The 16857-nt window shown below is 35.0% G+C and overlaps 1 protein-coding gene and 1 long non-coding RNA gene across 2 annotated transcripts in view; one reads left to right on the forward strand and one right to left on the reverse strand.

Annotated features, from left to right (window-relative positions):
• The window catches only part of LOC148945742 (uncharacterized), a 382959-nt gene that overhangs the window by 289034 nt on the left and 77068 nt on the right, over positions 1-16857 (reverse strand). The window lies entirely within an intron of this gene.
• LOC148945744 (uncharacterized) overlaps positions 1-16857 on the forward strand; it is a 45331-nt gene that overhangs the window by 6826 nt on the left and 21648 nt on the right. The window contains exon 2 of the long non-coding RNA XR_016142570.1: positions 10005-10116. This is a non-coding gene — a long non-coding RNA (uncharacterized LOC148945744). The remainder of the gene's footprint in view (positions 1-10004; positions 10117-16857) is intronic.

A 16857-nucleotide genomic window follows, 5' to 3' on the forward strand; every position in this document is an offset into this window, starting at 1 on the left:
AATATCAACATCTCCATTAACTTAATCAATAAATTGCATCAAATGAATAGGCTGGGCAAAATCAAATTAGTATAGAAAAATTAATTTTGTCAGTTAGCAATCTTTGAATACTGTACTCTAAAGCTGATAATTACCATAAGGATAGGTTGCTTGTAATTAAGGCATGAATTAAAATCTCAGAAGAAGTTGGAGTTGAAGCTAAGATTTGTAGGCCAATTCAGATGGCTAGGTCAAATTTGAAAAATATAGGACAGTTTGTTTTGTGCAGTATAGCCTAGAATTTGCACAAAAAGAACTTCATTGGGCATAACAGTTGAATTTCAAGACAAGTATAGGACAGGCTGATTGTAGCAATGATACTTTAATGTAGTCAGTTTTTTCTAAGCCAGAGCTGAAGTCAAAAAGGAAAAAGGAATAAATCATTTGATTTCTCCCTTAAAGCTATTTTTCGATGTGAGGCAATGGGAGACCACAGAATCTAATGGGGAGGAAAAAGTCTCCTGGACTTAGATTATGCTGATGATTCAATCATCCTAGATGAAAGTTTGAACAAAATGAATGAAGTTTTAGAGGTTTTGCAAGTTCAGGGTGCTAGAATAGGTTTGAAAATTAATGTTAAAAAGACTAAGTCACTAAGGCTAGGAATAATTGAAGATGAAACGGTGAAGTCAGGTAATGAAAAGATTGATCAGGTGGACAGCTTCCCTTAGCTTAGTTGTATTATTAGTAAAGATAGTTGGAGCAGCGAATATGCCAAAACTAGAATAGCCAAGGTTTAGGGTGTTTTTTCATAGATAAAAAAAGTTTGGAAGAATAGAAGGATAAGTCTGCAAACCAATATTAGAATATTAGAAGCTACAGTGATGAAAGTGGTCAAATATGGGTCTGAAGCATGGGCGCTCTGAGAAGCGGATGAAGATTTGCGAGATGTTTTCCAGAGAGATTGCTTAAGGATCATTCTGGGTACCCGGCTTACTGACCGTATTTCAAACAATAGGCTATACGAAAAATGTGGTTCAATACCGCTCTCTAGGGCTATAATGAAAGAAAGTTTGAGGTGGCTAGGGCATGTTGTGCAGATGAAGGATGACAGATTGCCGAAGATTGTTCTTTTTGGCCAACCGTCTAGAGCTAAACAGAAAGCAGGTTGTCCTCGTCTGGGGTGGGAGGACGTCATAAAGAAAGATTTAAAGGAAATGGGAACTTCATGAGAGGGTGTAAAACGGGAGGCTTTGAAAAGATTGAGATGGAGGAGGAGCGTGCATAGCTGTGTTGGCCTCAGATGGCTTGGTGCTTTGGTGAGTTGTTAGTAGTAGTAGTATCCCATTACCATACCCAAAGTGACCATTGACATGGGGCTTAGGTATATCGTACTCTTGCCTAGGCTCCAAGCTTCTCTGCTTACAAGGAGTATTCTTTCTTAAGCATTGCTCTAGGAGCCCAACCAATCATGGCTTATGAATTTGGTGCAAGAATTGAATGTTAGAAAATATGGATGAAGAGGTTCAGGACTTAAATTTGGACTTTATATGCTTATGGCAAACCAAGCTGACAAAAAAAAGAAGGTTATGGACAAGGAAAGTGTTCAAAGAGACAAGAAGATTGCTTGAAAGTCAAGTCCAGCTAATACATCAAATGGATGCTTTCAAAGATACTGAATATTCTTATGCCTATATAAGCTATTCAAGAAAATCAACCCCTGTGCCATTATATATCTCTACCAATTCTTCTTCATAACTTTGCAAGGTTGGTGATTCCAATGGGAGGTCCATTCACCTCTGAAATTCCAGGAAAATATTCACTGGTTATGAATTATTTTAGCTATATTCCAAAGAATATCTGCTATTTTATTACAGTCAGCTTGCTGCTAGTAATAATGGCATCTTTTTAGGATCATTATCAACAACCTATAAATTGTGGCTTCCAAATCATATGAAAGGGAGCAATTAATAAGAGCACCAAAAGATATGGAGTCTTCAATTGATGACAGTAATTTCTCAGTCTACTTGAATCTTGATCCCTTGGGTTGCATTCAAAGAGAAGATGTTGTGCATTTTCCAAAGTCTGATAGCAATTTCTGCATTGGGGTGTGTGGTTGATTCCCCATTTAAGAAGATCAGCATTAAGTAAAATACTTCCAGCTTTTAGCTTATAGTAGAGCCTATTAAAGTCCTTAGATTTGAAAGGAGGATGCACAAAACTCTGGTGAACAATTTTTGTTTGGGCTCTAACAACCTCTCTAAAATTGAACATCCTTACATTTCTTGGGGGAGGGATACCTGCTGCCTTATTTGCAAAATTATCTGCCATTTCATTATAGTTGATTTCTTTATGGCTAGGAATATGAAGAAATGCAATTGAATATTCAGCTGAAAACATATAACTGATCTTTTGGCGTATGCCTTTCAGGTAATGGTCATCAGCATTAGTACTGTTGAATTATTCAGAAGGGGGACATAAATGTTCAAATTTAGGTCCAGGATACAGGCAGCTGCCCCAGATTTTGAATCTCTAACAGAACCATCCATGTAGACATGTGCATAATTGGGAAAACAGCTATTCATGCAATTTTCAAAGATTTTATTAAGATCTTTTGCTGATTATTTTTTTGGTAGCATGCCTGTATGCCCCTCAACATAGGCCATCTCACATGGTGGGGAAATCAGAAAGGTAAAATAATCCATCACCTGAGATGACCACTCTGCAAACTCCTTTAGATACAGGTCCCAGGAAGAAGATACAGAGAACTCATAGGGGTGGTTTATTAAGTTTTTTTCTCATATACATAATTCTGATTACCATATGCGTGTACTCTGGTGAAATACCATTTTCTCTCAAGCAAAGCTCTTTCTTGTAGAGGGGTGATCCCTGATTGTTTTCTCATTTAAGAATCGGTGTAGTCTATGCTTATAAAGTCCCATAGCAAAATTGACTGCAGAATTTTGTAGTGATGCCAGCATGTCAAACATATGTGAGGGACTATTGGCAAAAAAACTGAATGCAGTATTCATTCTTTGTTCTAATATAAACTTCATAAAAATCTATCATTGTTTTAGGTGATGAACCCCATTTGGACTTAGCAAGACAATTTAGGAGGGTCAGTTTCTGGATAATATTACTAACAATGGCTATTTTCCATGCTCTTGGAATTTTATGATGGGTCCATATATGATTATAAATGTGCAGAAGTACAAATTTAAATATCTCTAGAGCTTGTGCAATCCACTTTATATGGATGTCATCATGTCCAGGAGTTGACCTCCGGTTGCTTAGGCCAATTGCTTGTTCCATCTCTTCAAAAAGGAAAGATTTTCAAGGGAAAGTTTATGTGTTTTGGCAGAACACAAAAGGGAGGTCATCTGGGGGTCTGTCTTATGATTACTTTTTTATGTTGCTCAGCAAATAGGTCAGTTTTTCCCCCGTCACTAAGAATGTATCTGTTATTGATACGAATATCATATTTTCTATCATCAATAGGTTTATTATAGCCATTGAGTTTGCTAATATATTGGTGGATTTTAGTTGCAGCGGCTTGGGGGTCTAACTGGGAGCAAAACCTTTCCCATGCTGTCTTTTTTATTTTCTGCATACTCTTTTAAACTTTGCTGTTGCATGTTTATACTCAAGATGTGTGGTAGGAGAGGGGTGTTTCTGGAAATCTTTTCTGTTTTTTTTCTAGTTTGTTTTGCCAATTCACACTCTTCATTCCACCATGTCTTAGGTAATTTCTTGAGATTCAACCTTTTCTTCTTACTGTATTTTGGAATAGCAGCATCTGCAACAGTAATCAAACATGATGATATTTTTTGAACTTTTTCATTTATGTCCAACTCATTATACACCTCTGAGTAATTGTCAGATATTAGTATATCTTTAAAAGTGACCAAGTTGCTTTTTTGTTATTATACTTTGGTTTGGGGTTTGTGGACACATATTTTGTGTTGCTTATGGAAGTGAGAATGGCTATATGATCTGTTTGTAGTTCAGGGACCTTTGTAATATGAATCTTTGCATAAAGACTTGTGGGACCAATCTGGAGATCAATAGTGGAAAAATTAAAATTATAATTGTCAAATTGGGTCTGCAAATTAAATGGGGTAAAGAAAGAAAGACTTGTATCATTTACCAGAAGCTGCTCTTCACTTTTTCCAGCTTTATTTTCATAAGTTGTTACTTCCCATAATGTGCTGTGAGCATTAAAATTGCCTAAAATAAAGGAATTACCTCTAATTGCTTCTTTCTCAAGATTATTAAGGATATCTGTTTCACCTTGTGGATTATAAAAGGAATTAATGTTGATATGTTTTCCAGAAATTAATTTGACAGATACTCCAATCACATTAACTTCAAAGTCATAGCAAATTGAAGGCAAAGGGAAATACGTAATAGTATCATCTACACAAATTGCTACATCACCCTTCCTATTTGTATCCCTGTCTTTACAAAAGCACTTATATCCAGGTAGGATAATCTTTTTCAGTTTATGGAAATTTGTTTCTTGAAGACATGCTTGGCCTATATTAGCATTAGTCCATGTAACATAATCAGACAGATCCATTAGTTTGATTGTATTAATTGTTACACAATTCCACTGAAGTATCTTTAAACGGACAGAAATATCACTAGTCATTTTTTTCTATGAGATAATGGAGAGCTTCAAATTGGTTACCAAAAAGGGATACTAATAACATCACACTCTGTTTCTTCAACAAATGATTTTGAGAAATAATGCACAGCTATTTCTCTCAGAATGGTGGTCTTAAGATGCTGAGGAATGCCTGTTTGGGAAATAAAGGTGACTGAGATCAAGTACTGGATCTGATATTGAAGTAATGGGAATTACATATAGTGAAGGGACAAAGTTCATGTCTTGAGGCTTGGAATTAGATCTACTAGTTTTGTAGCCTACTCCTGAAGGGGTGAAATTCAATGGAGATGCATTACTGCTTATAGAGGGTCTTCGTTGTGGTGTACTAATTGTACTAGGGGCCTATTTCATTGGTGTAGTCTTAGTGCTATTCCTCAAAGTGGGAGTGTTTTCCTTGAGAATAGTGCTGTATGATTTCGCAACTATTCCAACAGGTAGGTTTTCTTTCCTGGCAATTGTCAACACTTGTCGTCTTTTCAGGTATTTGGGACAAGGTTTTTGTTGAATGAATTATGATTTCCTTTGTAATTGTCACATTTAGGCTCAGAACTGCAGGATGGGTGTGACTGCTCTTCAACACAGACATTACATGGGGCTCTTAGGGACTTCCAGTTTTTTGGTGACATAACCTAGCTTCATGCATTTAGTGCACTGCATTGGTTTTCTTGGTACAATCTAATAGATTTTGGTTGGCCAAATAGGAATATTTTTTCCACCAATATTGAGACAGGCAAAATAAACACGACACTTTTACTCAGAACAAGTCCAGCTTCATTTGGCTTACCAAGTCGGTGGGCCTCTAGCACTGGTATTTCTTCACCTTTAGCATTCATTAGGCCTTCTTTGAGGTCTGCTATTGGTATTTCAGAGGGGACATCATATATCACAATTTTTTGTTGTATTTCTACTGGTATTGGTGATTTTAGGCTAGCTGTAACACATACGTTATTGATGCAGGTGATTTCTAGGTTTTTTTTTGGCATCTTTAGCATCCACTAACAAAACATCCAGGACTCCATCCCTTCTAATGTTTGCAAAAAATTGCATTTTAATAATTTGTAAAGATGCATCCTAATCTTCAAAATTTCTTTAGTTGTGAACAGTTGTGAATTGTTAATAGGAGTGAAATGCCCAAGGGGTTTCAAAAGGGGGGGGGGGGTCTTGTGGCTTGTTTCAGGTTTAATATCAGCCCTTATGGGTTAAAATTAGTCTCAGGTGGGGTATAAGAGAGTTTCTTTCTGTTTCTGCTTTCAACTAGCTGGTAACCATCATTGGGATCAGATTGCTTACTGGTACCAGGGGAAATGACATCAACAGCAATCATTGTAACTGTGCTATCATCATGGCTGGCTTCTTCATTGGAGGGATGTGCTAAATCCCCCCAGGATTGATCCCCCTTCAGAAAGGGGTCTAGGTGCATCTAGTTTGACATCCAGTCAAGGAAAGGAAAAAATGGCAGAAAATATATATAAGGCACTAAACCTGATATATATAACAAGTAAAATACTTGACCAGTTGGGATTGGCTGACAATAATCTTTGAAAACATCTGGTCTTTCAAAATTTGAATTTGGACAAAAGTTACTTCTACACTATAATTTATTTGAATATATTTATTCTGTTTCACAGCTATTGTCTTACATTACGTCTATCCAAGGTTGACGGTTTCTTTCATTAGGATATGTTTTTTTAACTTTAAGATCCTGTGTCAAAGATTAGACAGCATTTCTAAGATCAGGCTCAAGCTTTAAATGTGTGGCCAAGATTAGGCTCCCCAATTGTCTACTGAAAATTGTGAGTGTTTTGTATGGTTAAAATATTCAAGCTAATCATATAATTGTTAAGAAGACCGTGACACATCCAGTAGTGAAACAATCCACTTTCTAGGTAGTATGATAGAGATTTGAAAATGATTTAGATGTTAAAGATTGGATTAGATTGGATTAAATGAATTCTACTCCAGACAAAATAATTATATATTGAAAAGAGTACAGAAAAAGCATCAAGAGATGTATTAACTTTCTTTCATAAAAAGCATATATTTATCTAGCCTATATTTGACCATTAGGAGAGTAGATGGTATTAAAGTCAAATGAAGCCATTTTGGGAATTATTGAAGGTAGTTAAAAACCTAACAATTACAAGCACAAACAATAACATAATTATCAAATAATTTGAATTGTTGTTGTTTGGAGTTAGACAAATTTGATCAATATGTCATATACATCTGTATCACTTGATTTTTCTCTGCCTTATGTAATCACTAGCTTGCTTGGGTGTCACTTCAGTCAATATTCACAGAATTTGTTTATGTATAACTCATCTTGCTACTTATGGGGAGTTTTTCACCTGCAGCAGTTGCTTGCATTGAAAAACAGGAATCAAAATAACACAACTATGATTTATCATAATGCAAATGTAATATATATACCATACAACATAATTATAATAAATAATGCACATTTAACTTATTACCTGTCACATAATTCCAGGTATAACAATATAAACAAAACAAATAGATACCTCTAGATAGTTCAAACAATTAAAGTAAATAGTTTATTTTAGATAACTCTAAAATAAAAATATGCAGAGAGTGAAAAAAAAAAACTTATAGGGAATGGACCAAACCAGTAGTCTTAACAAATCCGCCTGATAAGTTTGTGCTTAGTCTTCTAGCCCAAGGTGGACATGTGGTTTCCCAGGGCATCAATAGCCCACCATCTATTATAAAAGCTGCTGTCCCTATGGGCAGTTTAATATCCTTTAAAATCATAGATAATATTACCCTATTTTAGAAACATTGCCTGGAGCAGACATATATCAGGTGCGTGCATGACTGAAATATATTGAAATTCAGTCTATTTAATCTGGTACATCCCTCAATGTTTACCTGAAATACTAAAAAAGTTCTAGTCACTTGTCTATGGAAGGGCTAACCTAAGTCTATGTAGCTTAGTCATAGCACCTTCTGGGCTAGGTATAGACTCTTTTACATTTCCTTTCTACTAAACCAGGGCTACTGGTCGCCTATTTGCTGACATCATACTGGTGGAGTAAAATTTAGATGCATAATAATTTGACCATTAGACTGCTTTGAAGAAAATAGCTACCCCAAAATTTTGATCAGATGTCTTTTGGGAAAAGAATGTGGTAGGGGGGCTGATTGTCTTCCAATCACCTTTGTCTCTTAGGAGGGGCACTGGAGCTTTCCAACTGTGCAAACCCCCTTCAAACTATATTCAACAAACTCTTCTATATATGTTGGAATTGTTGGAGCCTGATGGCCCCTCCCTGTAAGCAATGCTGCCTCTGATAAAACCTACCTTTTCTTCTTAAGAAATTCTATCATTTTCAGCCCCCCCCCATCCTTATAGTCATATTTGTTGAACTATAAGATCATTTTAATAAAATTTCCAAATCTCAAAATTTTGATCAGATGTCTTTGAGGGTTGTTGAGTGTCAATGTTGTAAAAAGCATGCTTATCATTTTTTAATTATTTTTTGAGACAATGGTTGAAAAAAGAAACTTAACCCCCTATGACAAAACGACCTGATAAAAAACATGATAAATTGAGTTCGTTAAGTAGGTAGTTCATTAGTTCAATTAATTAAGCCATTAATTAATTGAGTGCCCATAAATAAATAAGTAAAAAAAACTTAAGCATAAATAGGTTTCTATTTTGGAGGGTTCTAACTCTTTTTGTGCATTGAAGGGGTTTGGCTTTTTCTAATTTATCTAACATTATACAAGTTTGTTGTAGCAATATTAATGGAAATTAAAGTATGCAAGTTATCTGGTGTTTGTAGGCTGTTTAACTATTTTTGAAATGAATGACCGTTTTGAAATAAATCTCACTGCTCATCAGCGAAATTTCGAAAATCATTTCATTCTATATAAACCAAAACATAAAGTTGGGCATATGCACAAAAGCTTTGTTCCTAATGTATGAAATATTTAATCTTTCCTTTTCTTATAAGGAAGGGCCTGTCTCTCTTCCCTACCGTCACCTGTGAACGCATGCCAGTTGGAAGTCTTCAGATTAAGGGCACTTAGACTGGCTTGCTTGTAAGGGACCAACATTTCACCAGAATGTTCCCAGCACAGCCAAGTGACTTACAAAACATATTGATCCAATTGGACCATCTAGGTAAATGAAGCATTGGTTTTTTTTTTTTTTTTTTTTTTTTTTTTTTTTTTTTTTGTCAGATATTTAATGATAAAAGTTAACAAAACGTCAGATTCAAAACGGATCTAGCAAAAATTTTCAACTTGAACTCTCATGTGGGTAACCATTTTAATCCATAAAGTGTACTGTTTGGATCTGTAGATGGCAACGAGCTGAAACCATATACCAAAGGCGAAAATATATAGAAACTGTAAACAAGCACCCCCAGAACGGACATAAATAGTATTTGATAAGCAGATGACATAAGACGCCTTCGTGGGACTAATTCAGGTATTGTTTCCATAAGGTAGTCCAAAATCACACCAGACAGCATTGATGCAAACAGAAGGGCCGGGAAGTAATGATGAAAATAAAGTACACGACCCATTGACCAAAATGGCACGTAATGTAAAAGCCACTCAACAAAAAGCCAACCACAGGCGTGATATACTCGATTTTGCAGCAACTTCTGTCTATCTGATGGGACATATCCCCTTTTTTCTCGAAACTTGTTGATGCCAACCATGATCAAGTAGAATCCCATAATTAAAATATTACTGGACCAGATAACTGGGTTCCCAAGCAGGTATACCCTTGATCTTTGTCCGTCTCCAGCAGAGAACCATTGACCCTTAAAAAAAAAAAAAACACTAAACATGACGATTACACCAATTGATTGTTATGCAACAGACTTGATGTACCGCTAAATAATCGGTAATCGGTACTTCGCTATACGTAAATAAATACTGGCAAAAAGTCCATTGAATAAATAAGTCCAATAGTTATTCCTTCGGTTGAAAAAAAAATCCAATCCATGTACAATATATTACCTTATACCTTAGTTCCTCCAGTGCCTCTAGAGGCACACAGAGCGTCAGTGAGTAGCCTCCAATCTTCTATCAAGTGGGCAGCAGAGTAGATGTCCTCCCACTTTGGGATGAGACCATTTAGAAAAATACAATTTTATTGCAGTTGGTCACAATGAAAAGGAGATTATAAATAAGATGGTTTTGGACATTGGAATTTCTATGCTTTTTATGCTTTTATCTCCCAACCATTTTCTAGGTTTTGTGCTCGGTCATCTCTTTTTGAAGATATGATACCTTATAATAATTTACTAAATAATTATGGTAAAACCATATTATTATGACTTATAATAGGCTACCATATAATGAATAATTAATTTTTTAGATTCTAGAGACTTCTAACCGCTTGGAACAGTCAAGAGATATTGAATGTATTTGGCTCAATTGGCAAACTATGGAATCTCCCATGCTGATAGGCATCACCGCTGTTAAACAAGGTAATTTGTAACTGTGACGTATTTAGAAAGGGGCCTTGGCCCCTCCCGAAATGTCCAAAGAATTTTTTTTAAGAGTTTAGGGTCTTGATCAAAGCAGCCCCCTTCATTTTTTGTTGTATATACAACAAATATTGTTGAAGTTTATATATTATATATTTATATTGTATATTATATATTATATTATATATATTTGATATATATTATCAAATATGATAAAGTTTATTATATATAAACTGCTGCAGAGCAATAAAATTTCTCCCATTTACAGATCTTTTATATATCTGTTTAGGTCCTACACTTTTAAGATCTCTGTCTTGTTCTTAGCCGAGGATTGTAATTCCCTTGGTCATTCCAACCCTTTGCTCGAGTCTCTGGCAAGTCTTATTTCATACATATTATGATTATGTTTAATCAGGTTGAAAGCTGCGTAACCTTTGTTGCTAGTATTTGACTCGACATGACTCGGGGATATTTAAAAAGAAAGTGCATTGCATATTGAGAGGTATCTTAATGGCAAAACAAAACTGTCTACACTCTCTTTATCATTAAAAAAAAACATTGCATGCAGTTGATGAAGATGGTCATTTAACTCCTTATGTTTCCGTTGTTGAGGCAGGGGTAAATGGTATTTAGCTAATCTCATTCCTGGCAAAACCATTCCAGTCTACGTAATTATTGATGAATGGCCTTTCAGTTGTAATTTTATACACCTTTTTTTTAGAATGAAAAACATTAGCCATCTAAGACCATTGCATTGATGATAATCATCCAGATCAGTTTCCTGTTGGGAGTAGATCTACAATTATTTTCCACCTTGTTGGCTAACATGAAAACCTCAACAATGGTGTAAATACTTGATTTCACTTCAAATTCTAATAGAATAGTTTATTTGTAAACCGTAGCAATACACTAACTTTCTTTAATACCTCAGTGAAGTTATGAAATTTTAAAACTTTTTGTTCATAGCAGCCGTCATAAGTCCTTAGCTATGTGAGAGAAGCTATGCTGTATAGCAGAGTAGTCTTTTGTCCGAGAGTTTTTATTTGCTTAGTGATTTTTGGAAATGAATATACTGATATTCTAACTGGCCCTTTCCCCTTAAATTCAAAACACATAGAAAGGCAGGGTTCTTTAGTTTCTTGGGAAAGATGGAGTGAAATGAAGACGGATACAAGACATGAGTTACAGTGGCTGCTTTATTATTACAAACTTTCTAATCTCATAACTCAAACTGAAAAAAACCTGCTCCTATGGTTGTTGCTCATTTTAACCATCAATAAGGGCCACAAAATCCTTGTTGAATAAGAGAAGAGGATTATTGATGAGTTTGAGGTATGAAAACGGATGCAAGACATGAGCTACAGTGGCGGCTTTAATATTACCAACTTTCTAATCTCGTAACTCAAACTGAGAAAAAAACAGCTCATACAATTCTTGCTCATTTTAAATTTCAATAAGGGCCACAAAGTCCTTGTTGAATAAGATAAGAGGAATATTGATGAGCGTGAGAAATGAAAAAGTATACACGACATGATTTACACTGGCGGCTTTATAATTACCAACTTTCTAATCTCATAAGTCAAACGGAAAAAAACTGCTTCTACGATTATTGCTCATTTTCACCATCAATAAGGGTCACAAAATCCTTCTTGAATAAGAGAAGAGGATTATTGATGAGTTTGAGGTATGAAAACGGATACAAGACATGAGCTACAGTGGTGGCTTTAATATTACCAACTTTCTAATCTCGTAACTCGAACGGAAAAAAACTGTTTCTACGGTTGTTGCTCATTTTAACCATCAATAAGGGCCACAAAATCCTTGTTGAATAAGAGAAGAGGATTATTGATGAGTTTGAGGTATGAAAACGGATGCAAGACATGAGCTACAGTGGCGACTTTAATATTACCAACTTTCTAATCTCGCAACTCAAACTGAGAAAAAAACAGCTCATACAATTCTTGCTCATTTTAAATTTCAATAAGGGCCACAAAGTCCTTGTTGAATAAGAGAAGAGGATTATTGATGAGCATGAGATATGAAAACGAATACAAGACATGAGTTACAGTGGTGGCTTTAATATTACCAACTTCCTTATCTCACAACTCAAACTGAAAAAAAAACAGCTCCTACTATTGTTGTTGATTTTAACCATCAATAAGGGCTACAAAATCCATGTTGAGTAAAAGAAGAGGATTATTGATGAGCATGAGATATGAGAACGGATACAAGACATGAGTTACAGTGACGGCTTTAATATTACCAACTTTCTAATTTCATAACTCAAACTGAAAAAATCAGCTCCTAAGACTGTTGCTCATTTTAACCATCAATAAGGGCCACAAAATCCTTGTTGAATAAGAGAAGAGGATTATTGATGAACATGAGGTATGAAAACGGATAAAAGACATGAGTTACAGTGGCGGCTGTAATATTACCAACTTTCTAATCTCATAACTCAAACTGAAAAAAAAACAGCTCCTACGATTGTAGCTCATTTTAACCATCAATAAGGCTCATGTAAAGGCCATCAATAAGGGCCAGGTATGAGGTATGAGTTATTTAAGAACGGATTGATGGACAACGATAGTTGCGTTGTTTGTCCCCTATCTTCTGACGCCTCGTTTCATTTTTCCATTTTTTGAACCAAGTCCTTTCTCCTAAGGCCTGCAAAGAAAGGAGAATGATGACTCTGAAATCAGTTCTCCTATCTCCTCTTGGAATAAGCGTAATAATCAAATAAAATATGAAATATGCCTGACAATTATGCTGCCTTGAAGGTTACAAGAATTGAAAATCCATTTTGGAATTTAAGGTTTTGAAATACAGTTAAATTTTAATAAAACGTAAGAATATGAATTAGGTCGTTTTTTTGGCCATGGTCTAAGGAAAAAGGTGCCAGAACTCCTGTGTTAGAAAAACAGTTAAAGGAAGAGGACTTAAGAGGAAAGGCCGTGGCCGACTTGAAAAAGGAAAAAGGCGCCAGAACTCCTGTGTTAGAAAAACAGTTAAGGAAAAAGGACTTAAGAGGAAAGGCCAGGGCCGTATTTGTGAATGAAACCAGCTTTTCAAATGAACTTGCTTAAGACATAAGAATAACTTCTAAGCCAAAGCATTAATAATCTCTTTTATGGAATAGACCACCATTCAGAAGGCCTCTCAGTCATGGCGCCCATAATCACCTTACTTGACATTAGTCTGGAGTTCTTTGATAACCGTGACCAAAGTTCTGATGCTCAAAAGTTGGACTTAATGTATCTGCACTGGAATTAGTGGAGGCCCAATAACGTCAAGTGGTCAGTACCCCCGGAATACAAGCGGTCCTCGTTTCTACCGGTCCCTGTTTCTACCAGCCGGCTGGCAAGATTCCCACGACTCCCCTGTGGATTCCATGACACAACTGGCAAGATTTCCACGGCATGCCCTGTTTCCGTGACCAAGTTGACGTAATCTTGTTGCAGTATTAAAAGGAACACAGCTGGTAGGATTCCCATGACACCCGGGATTCCCGTGACCAGGTGTAATAGAGGATGACGCCATCGTGTATGACTTAATAGCTTTATTTAGGATGATAGAATCATACCAGGATTTATTGTAAATATATTATTATTATACATTAACATGGATTCTATTTTTCGTCGGAACGTTCAACGTGTTTTTTTATTTCTTTAGAGACGTGTTTTTCTTTAGTTCTTTGTCCTCGGTAGGACTTGAAAGATCAATTTCCATCCAAAGGAACAACGCTTCAGCCGCCAGGACCAACAAGCTATTTTTAAAATTTTTTATCGAGGAATACTTTCTACATGGTAGCCTATTGCGTGTGAGAGAAATTCCGAGTTTTAGCGCATGCTGGAATGACATGTTTCTTACGTCTGTGATAATTGGCATGCAGACGGAGAATATTTATTTGTAGACATTATTGTTTCCAATGTTTTCTTAGAGAATGATCTAAGTTTTTAGAATACATAGGGAAATGGTGCAAAAGACATATGATTTAATTCCATATTTTATTAATTTTTTTCTTGGTAATATTTTCTCCCAGTTCGAAGCCACTCCACATTTTAAAAACGAACACACCCCATACGCCATTGCCGCCTCTGAAACAGGAGGTTCAATATCCGTATAGATTTTCGGTAATTCTAAATCATTTAACTTTTTGCTTTTCAGCCTTCTTTGACTAGAATTTTTTTTTACCACAAATCTGCTGAAAACCCCGCTTTATAGTGACACAGTCTTTCTTGGCTAAAATAAATGTCTATGTAAATCCTTTATTTTTTAGGATTAGCAGCAACTTTTAGAAACGAACGCGCCCCATACGACATTGCTGCCTCTTAAACAAGAGATTCAATAGCCGTATAGATTTTCGGTAATTCTAAATCATTTGACTTTTAGCTTTTCGGGATTCTTCTGGGTAGAATTCTAGTTTTGTAGCACAAATCAGCTGAAAACCATTGTGTGTTTCCCACGAATGCGATATTTGAGGTACAGAGGGGAAATTCTATTTCTAGAACCCTCCTGGTGATAATCAAAAGCGAGCGTTTTGAGTGTGTTCATCTTTTTATCTTGACAAATATTGACACGAAAGCCTAATCGCCAAAGGAGGTGAATGGATCCGATTTTAGAAAACTTTTATTAGCACCACATCGTGCATTGCAAAATGTTCAAGGTGAAGGTTTCTTGGACCAGATATATGAATATTAGCCCTAACCCCTTTGTTTATAGGCATAATAACCAATTTTCATCAAGAACATATTTTCATCGAAAAGCACCAAATTCTACATTTCTTGTAGATTAGCACCTTATGATTTTTTTTGGAACACCAGCCTTTCCTGGCTTTAATATTTCTTGACGATAATGCATAATCGCGTTTTGTGGAGGTAAAAGAAGACTACAACTTATATTCTGTACACGAGTGCCTGAGTCATATGTTTCAAACGAAAAAATTCAAAGATGCACTGAGAGATCAACAGAGGTAACACTAACAAGATAAACCACGACACAACACTATAAAAATATCCTAATTCATACATTTCAAATGAAAAAATCCAAAATGCACTTTGAAACATAAACAGAGGTAACATAGGCAAGATAAACCACGGCACAACCCTACAAAAAAATCCTAAGTCGAAAGAAGTTACGTTGCAATTCTGAATTTTTTTTTCCCCAGGGAAGATAAAAAGATATTTATCGGTTTTTTGATTCACCATAGAAGAGAAAAAGTTCCACTTCATTTCTGAATTTTTTCAATGAAGAAAGAAAAGTTCGAGTTCTGTTCTGAATTTTTCCAAAAAATAGAAAAAGTTAAATAAATAAAAGTTTAAATAGGGATCAAATCCTTTAAATAGATAGTGATTTTCACAAACAGTGATAAAATGTCACAAAAATACTACACTGCATAAGTGACCGAAATATCTAGTATTTTTTGTGAAATTTTATCACTGTCTATTAAAAGGATTTAATCCCTATTTGAACTTCTATTTATTTAACGTCGTGGAAAGGCAGTGTGGTCTCCGTAATTTTTTACTTCATATTTATGGGGATGATTTGACCAAATAATGACGGTCACTGCATATTTGACTGTATGGAAAAGCAGCATGGTCTCCGAAATTATCTATGTCATAGAAAAAGTTCCAGTTCAATTCTGAATTTTCCTAAAGAAGAGAAAGAAGTCTCATGTCACTTGAATTTTCTCGAAGAAAAGACACAATTTTAAGTTTTATTCTGATTTTTTCCCCTACAAGATAGTATATCTTATGCCCCGATTCTGAATTTTTTCCCAAGAAGAGAGAAAGCTCCGCTTTAATTCTGAGATTTCTCAAAAAAGTTCAAGTTCTGTTTCGGATTTTCCATAGAAGAGAAAGAAGTTATACTCCGATTCCAGATTTTTTCCTGAGATGAGAAAAACTTATACTTCGATTCTGAATTTTTCCTGAGAATAGAAAAACTCCACTTTAATTCTGAATATCCTCAACGAAGAGAAACAAGCCTTACTTTGTAGGATTGATTTTGGGTTTGATTGAACTTTTTTATTCTATAACAAGTATTTGGGGCGATATTAGAATTTCTGTGGAAAAACTTGATACTTCAAAGTTAAATTTGTCACCATTGACAGAAAACTTGCTACTATTAGAAAATTCTTTTACTATTAAGAAAACCCTGTTACTTCCAAGAAAAAGTTTGTTAGTATTAAGAAGAACTTGTTACTTCTACGAAAAATGTTTTTAGTATTAAATAAAACTTTTGTTAGGATTAGGAAAAAACTTTTTATTTTAAAGGAAAAATTATTCAGTCTTAAGAAAACCTTGCTACTTCTAAGAAAAAAACTTGTAACCATTAACAGAAAATTGTTACTTCTAAGAGATATTTGCTACCTTGGACAGAAAACTTGCTACTATTAGAAAAAATTTGATACTTCTTAAGAAAAACATATTACTTCCAAGAAAAAATTGTTACTAATAAGAAGAGCATGTTACTTCTACGAAAATTTTTGTTATTGCTAAGTAAAACTTTTGTTAATATTAAGAGGAAACTTGATACTCCTAAGAAAAATTTGTTAGTAATAAGAAAAACTTGCTACTGCTAAGAAAAATATTTTTATTGTTAAGAGAAACTTGCTCCTTTTTAAGAAAAACCTTGTTACCGTTAAGAAAAAACTTGTTACTTCTAAGAAAAATTTGTTACCTTTGACAGAAAACTTGCTACTTCTAAGAGAAATTGTTACTATTAAGAAGAACTTCTTAC

This window comes from Artemia sp. Qi Xiang Cuo, chromosome 12 (assembly GCF_049724085.1).
Source record: "Artemia sp. Qi Xiang Cuo chromosome 12, ASM4972408v1, whole genome shotgun sequence".
NCBI lineage: Eukaryota > Metazoa > Arthropoda > Branchiopoda > Anostraca > Artemiidae > Artemia > Artemia sp. Qi Xiang Cuo.